Genomic DNA, 6,667 nt, shown 5'->3' with positions numbered 1-6,667 from the left:
AACATGATGCTCTGGCTTTATGCAGTGTTTCTGTGGTTGAGAACAGCACCCGGGGACTGACAACCAGACCTACCATCCTACAAATGAGCAATCTCCTGGCCCCAGGGTTCTTTTATTCATTTGGCTGATAGGCCTGTTTGCTAGCCCAGTCTGGGCAGGAATGGATGCCTGCCTGGAGAGGAGGTAGGTGGAAGAACATTCACCAGGGCCCCGAGCTGAATTATGTGCAAGAGAAGAAGAGTAGGGCAATGGGAGGGCAAGAAGGAGCAGGTGGCCTGGATTTTAAATCCAACCCTACTACTGGGTGGTGGTATGATGTGACCAGAGTCCTTTAACCACTGGCCTTCAGGTGTCTCACCTGTAAGTGAGAGAATGTTCTAGAGTGGTAGTTCAAAACTTGAGCATGCATCAGGATCCTCCACAGGGCATGTAAAACCTGCATGGCTCGGCCCCAACCCCAGATTTTTAAAAAATTTATTTATTTACTTTGAGAGAGAGAGTGAGCAACAACAAGAGATGAGCAGAGAGAGAAAAAGAGAGAGAGAATCCTAAGGAGGCTCTCCACCAGCAGTGCAGATCCCAACGCAGGGCTTGAACTCAAGAATTGTGAGATCATGACCTGAGATCATGATGCCTAACTGACTGAGCCACCCAGGTGCCCCCAACCCCAGATTTTTGATTCAGCAGGTCTGGGGTGAAGCCTGAGAATTTTCATTTCCAGTGAGATCCCAGGTGATGTTGATGCTCCAGGGACCCTGTTTTGAGAACCTGTACACTAAATCCAAGTTTTCAGCCAGTTAGTTCATTAGAATGTCCCTGGAGCCTATAAAACAAGTTCCCTGGACCACCCCCAGAGGTTCCAGTCAGTCTGAGCAGGACAGCTGCCTGGAGACACCATTCTTCAAAAATTTTGCTGGGTAAGTCTAAAAGCTGCCAGGGCTGAGAGACTTGGAGTGGATGCTTCTCTGCTCTCAAATTTACGGCACCATGATTCAGGACCACAGATGGCCTCTGACCTGCTGGGGCTGGTGGTAGAAACTAAGCAGGATGGCATTTTCATATGTCAAGATTTCTATTTCTGAAAACCTGATGACCACATGTCCCATCTCCCCTTAGAGCTGTGATTCTTCAGGGTGAGATCCTGCCTGGCAACACCTGTTTCCCTTGAGAAGCTGGTAGAAATATGAGCTCTTGGCTCTCCTGGGGTCCCCCAAATCACAGACTGGGGTGAAGACCCTCAAGATGGTACTGATGCTGTTCATGCTGGAGAACCCCTTTCTGAGAGGAAGAACAGGTTTCTCTCTAATCAGAACAAGACCAAAGCCTCCACTGGGAACATTCAATGTGATCTCTAATCTCTAGAGAGGCTGCCCCTATGTCCTTTCCTTGGACTATGTAAACCCAAACACGTTTAATTAATCATCTTATAAATCTGACTACTTCAAAAGCTCTGTGGAGAATCCTCTTCCCAAGTGAAGAAGAACTGACTGGCTTCAGAAGTGCCCCTTCAGGGACCTAAAGATCCGTAATCTTCCCATTTTCTGACCAGAAGCCTTTGCCTGAACACAGGTAGAGCTGCTGGGGAAGAAGTTACAAAGGACTCCCAGAGACTGTAGGCCATTTCTCACCTCCCTGCTGCCTCAGGCCTGAGCTGTGGGATGTGGCTTTAAGGTTCTTATGCTGTAGAAAGTTTGTTCATAAGTTTTCCATTATTTACTACCAGAGTCAAAATTCCCTTCCCCATGGCTAAGGATTTAGACATGTGGTTCCTAGGATCCAGGCCACACACTGGGTATGTGTGTAGTTTGTAACATTCCCAACAGGTCCAGAATGAGACCAAGGTGAGCTCGGGGTGGCCTGTGGCCCACAGCAAACAGAGATTCAGGGTTAAAATTCTCACTGTTTGACTTGGGCAGTTGACATGCTCTAAGTGTCAGTGTTCTTGCGTGTGATCCCTGCTATCTTGGAAGCAGGTGTCCTGCCATCCTCCTTGATGTCAGATGCCCAGCCCTGTGCCCAGTGGTCATCAGAGTGCCTCGCAGGCCCTCAACTTGCCGAATAAATAGATAGTTTGAGGCAACAATAATATATATCCTACTGGGTGTCTGAAAGGATGAAACAAGAGAAAGTGTGAAAAAATGCTTGGCTTGCTGCCTGGCCAACAGTCAGTGCTCATTAGTATTGACTATTGTTATCAGTCCACATTTTCATCTGTGAGATTTTCTCAGAGTGAAGCCAACTGATATCTATAGGGGAAGTCAATTACAAACTAAGCTATATCTCATTGTTGTAAATCTGGAAATCTTATTCAAAGAAAATAGATCCAGATTTATGCTTCCCCCAAATATAACAAGAAACAGTGCTGGCTGGGTAGTGACCTGATGGAGGAGTTCAAAGGAACAGACTGCTTGACCATTGATAGCCCTGTTGCGGAAAGCCCTGTCTGTGGTCCCAAGTCTGGCTCTCCTGTCCCCTACCCTGCTCTGCACACACACATACTGCTGGGAAGGCCTGGCATCTGAACCCAGTCCACAGATAGGTCACCGGGGCTGGTGACCATTCAAGGTGTGGGGCTTCCAAAGGGCACTGTGCCAGTGGGCTTTCCATGAAGATTGTATTTCCAACATGATAGAGTCTCAGGAAAGCTGCCAAAATGCCACGAGGTCACCTGCTTATTCTTGACCATGCATCTCTACTATGGCACATCCCCACCCTTTGTGCATGACACCAGCTTCACATCATGCCATCAAACTCTGTGACTGTGTCTCCTGGAATTATGTGTGCTCCAGGAGCGCATGTGAAGAAAAGTTGACCAAACAGATTCCCCTCTCAGAGGAGGGCCTTCCAGGACCTGGCATCCAGAGCTTAGAGTCTTGCTGGTCTACACTCACATGTTGAACAAGGAATTGTTCAGATATCAGAACAAATGACTCTCCAGGTTGGCACCAAATAGTTATTGTTACCTTAATACCTGCCTGGTTAGAGTTGGAATAGCAGTGGCAGTATAGGAGAGGTGTCAATTCCAGCCCTACCCCACTCCCTAACCGGGCTCAGACCAACTTGTAGGAAAAGAACCGGCTTCTGGACCCAGACCAGTCTGCTTTCAGGTGTCACCTTCACCACAGCCCAGTTCTGCGACATTGGACATGTTGCTAGCCGCTGTCTTCTCACCTGTGCAAGGACCATCATGTTCACCATTTGCCAGATCTCAGTGGGGTGTGCATGTCCTTCATATTTGATCAGTGGAAACTATGAAGGTAAGTGATGAGACACTGGGCCAGTTTTCATAGCTGGAACTGGTGGGAGAGGGGTTTAAAACAGCTGGGTTCTGGGGCACTTGAGTGGCTCAGTCGGTTAAGCATCTGACTTTGGCAGGTCATAATCTCACAGTTTGTGAATTCATGCCCTGCATTGGGCTCTGTGCTGACAGCTCAGAGCCTGGAGCCTGCTTCAGATTCTGTCTGTCTTTTTCTCTCTCTGTCTTTCTCTGTTTCTCTCTCTGCCCCCCTGCCCCAGCTTGCATTCTGTCTCTCTCTGTTTCTCAAAAATGAATAAATGTTTAAAAAATTAAAAATGAAAACAAAAAGGCTAAGTTCTTGATGTCAGATCAGTAGGAAACCTGACAGGGAGACAGACTTGGCTGGGTATCAGGGGACCCATCCTCCATGCTCCCCTCATGCCAGGCTGGCTCTCCTCGTGTGGTCTTTCCTCTGTTTCTTCTCTCCCTTCTAGTGGTCTAGCCTCCTCCCTCTCCATTGCCCAGAGCGATCTTTTATGCACATGAACTAGATCATGTCATTCTCCCTGCTGAAAACCCTCCCACACGCATCCATCCTATTGGAGTAAGGATCAACTGCATAGTCTTCTCAGTGGCTTCCCACTCCACCTCATCACCTGGCCTCTGGAGCTGAGCATCCACCATTCCTGGGCCCAGAGTTATAAACTGATTCATGCACAGATATCACTGGGTGTCCATCGCGGGATGGTCCCTACTAGACAACATCTGAGTTTCACAGGGGTCCTGGGATCTTGACCAAAAAGCATTTCTTAGGGTAGATGTTTCAGGTACTTCTTATTTTGCGGGATTTTTCTATTATGTTTTGCAGGATGTGGTGCAGAGGGCGTTTCCAGTACCTCTTGACATAGTTCCACAAAAGATCCCCACTTCATGGCCATCAAAAACCAACCTGCTAGGGGCTCCTGGGTGGCTTAGTCGGTTAAGCGTCCGACTTTCGCTTAGGTCATGATCTCGCGGTTCGTGGGTTCGAGACCCGTGTCGGGCTCTGTGCTGATTGCCAGCTCAGAGCCTGGAGCCTGTTTCAGTCTGTGACTCCCTCTCTCTCTGACCCTCCCCTGCTCACACTGTCTCTCTCTCTCTCTCTCTCTCCTAGAAATAAATAAAAAACATTAAAAAAAAAAAACAACAACAACCTGCTAAACTGACCAGTGATACATCTGTGGTTTGAAACCCAACCCTGAGGACATGGCCCGGATTCTAGCTCTCCCTTGCCCTGCTGTAGCCCCAGGAGCTGCTCAAAACCTCCTGGCCTCTGTAACAAGAGCCAACTTCTGATTCCTGGTGCTGGCCATTCTAGATTGAAGAAACAATGAGCTTTGCCACAAAGATTGCTAAACTCACAGGGAATACAATCATCACCGTTGACATTTCACAAAAAGTCCAAAGAGATCACGGGAACACCCACCCTAGGAACTGAGCTCTCATTTTATCTTTCCTTGTTCATTTATTTGTTTATTGGCCCAGTACAGTCCATGAAGACCGTGCAATGACGACACTTGCTCTGAAGGGATGATATGAGTCTGAATTCCTGCTGTCAGAATAAACAGAAAGTCCTTCACTGTTTGATTATCCAGCAAGAAATTCATGGCTGTCCATAAATGTCTAATAAAATGATCTGTTTATTCTAAAAGTTGCAGGAACAATTTTTGTTTGCTTTCCCCACCCTTGTGCTTATCCTCCTTAGTGTGAGATGACTAATTGGTTTAACACGGTCATAAAATTGCTGGCTGCTTGCTGCACACTCTTGCCTTTTTCCACATGCTGAGAGCCCCGTGATACCGTGGCAGTGGTGGTGCACACACCACTGGGTGCATATGCCACAGGGAAAAGCTGAGTTGTTTGATCTGCATTGCATGGATTTCTCCTGTTTTCCTTCTATTTGTAACCCACAGCCTCTTCCAATGGCAGCTTTGAGAGACAAGGACAGGCCTGATCATATTTTCTGCTTTCTGTGAGGGTGCAGACATCATGTTCTTGTTCCTAGGACTCAAAGTGCAAATACGTGTAGTAACATGAGCTAGGTTCTAGGTTCCAAAGGGAAAAGGAGATGGCTCCCAGAACCTCCTGCAGACAGATGTGTCTCCAGGCTTTCTAGCTTGAGGCCCTTCCCATATTATTCATCTCATACCACTCTGTTTTCACTATCTCAATTCCTTTTTATGGCTCCAGTGGAGTTTTTAAAATACCCAAGACAGGGGCGCCTGTGTGGTTCAGTTGGTTGAGCATCTGACTTCAGCTCAGGTCATGATCTTATAGTTCGTGAGTTTGAGTCCCACATCATGCTCACCACTGTCAGCATGGAGCTGGCTTAGGATCTTCTACCCATCTCTCTCTCTGCCCCTCCCCTGCTGATACTCTCTATCTCAAAAATAAATATTTAAAAATAAACTGAAAAATGTAATAACCAGAACACGTAGTTTGCAGTAGATTATGCATGTTTTCATCCCACGATACATTTTATTTCACCCAATATATGCCTAAGACTTTACCCTTTCAACTTTTAGTCCATCGTGACATTATTGAGATGTTTTATGTCCTCATGTTTTATGGCATGCCTTCAATAGCCAGTGTGTATTTCACAATCACAGCTAGCACTCACAAGCTATACTTCTCACGCTTAATGGCCAGCCACACGTGGTCAGCAGAAAAGAGGGAAACTTCCCTTCCTCAAAAGCTTTCCAGTCAAAATGAGATAAGGCCAATAAGAGAAGAGTAAATCACAGATGAATCACTTATGAACACAGATTATAAAAAGAATATCTCAAACAAAATATTTGCAATTGTGAATTTACTCAATACACATTAAAATGTAAAAGATCTTGTGAAAATTGTGATCATGCAGGAGTTTAAGGTTGGGGCAACACTAGAAAGTGTATGTGTGTGCCTGTGCATACCTGTCTGCATAAAGAGATTATGAAGAAAGAGAAAAGCCACTAATTAATTGTGGATTCATCACCTTCACCTCGAAGGTGATCCAATTTGGGGCAACTATTCTGTACTTACTTTTTATGTTGCTACACTTTCTGCATACTAAAGAGCAATAAAAACTGTTTTCACAGCATGAGACCAAAAAGGGAAACACACAACTCAAAATCAGAAATCAGATGAAGAAGTAGCCATAGAAACAGGGGAAAATAGGATAATTTGGGAGGACATTTTGTTTCACTCCATGCAAATAAAATAGGATGAACGTGCTCTGGAGAATCATATTCAGTATCTGTATTTTTCCTTACCTAGAAAAAAATCTTTTTAATGACCTCAAAAAACAGAATATTTAAACAGACAAGTTACCACAGGACAATAGAGAAAGTTACTGAAGGTCTGAACTCTCTCCCCAGGGTCCAGATAATCTTTATGATATGTGATGAA

General features: G+C 45.7%; 1 long non-coding RNA gene across 1 annotated transcript; it reads left to right on the top strand.

Moving 5' to 3' along the window:
- The first annotated feature begins 704 nt into the window (after window positions 1–704).
- On the top strand, window positions 705–4,886 carry LOC144216195 (uncharacterized). The gene is made up of 3 exons (XR_013330606.1): window positions 705–917; window positions 3,108–3,257; window positions 4,763–4,886. It is a non-coding gene; the product is annotated as an uncharacterized LOC144216195 (long non-coding RNA).
- Window positions 4,887–6,667: the final 1,781 nt, after the last annotated feature.

The sequence above is a fragment of the Crocuta crocuta genome, unplaced genomic scaffold, assembly GCF_008692635.1.
Source record: "Crocuta crocuta isolate KB4526 unplaced genomic scaffold, BGI_CrCroc_1.0 scaffold178, whole genome shotgun sequence".
Lineage (NCBI taxonomy): Eukaryota > Metazoa > Chordata > Mammalia > Carnivora > Hyaenidae > Crocuta > Crocuta crocuta.
The sequence above is the reverse complement of the archived record's forward strand: the minus strand, read 5'-3'. Positions and strand labels throughout refer to the sequence as shown.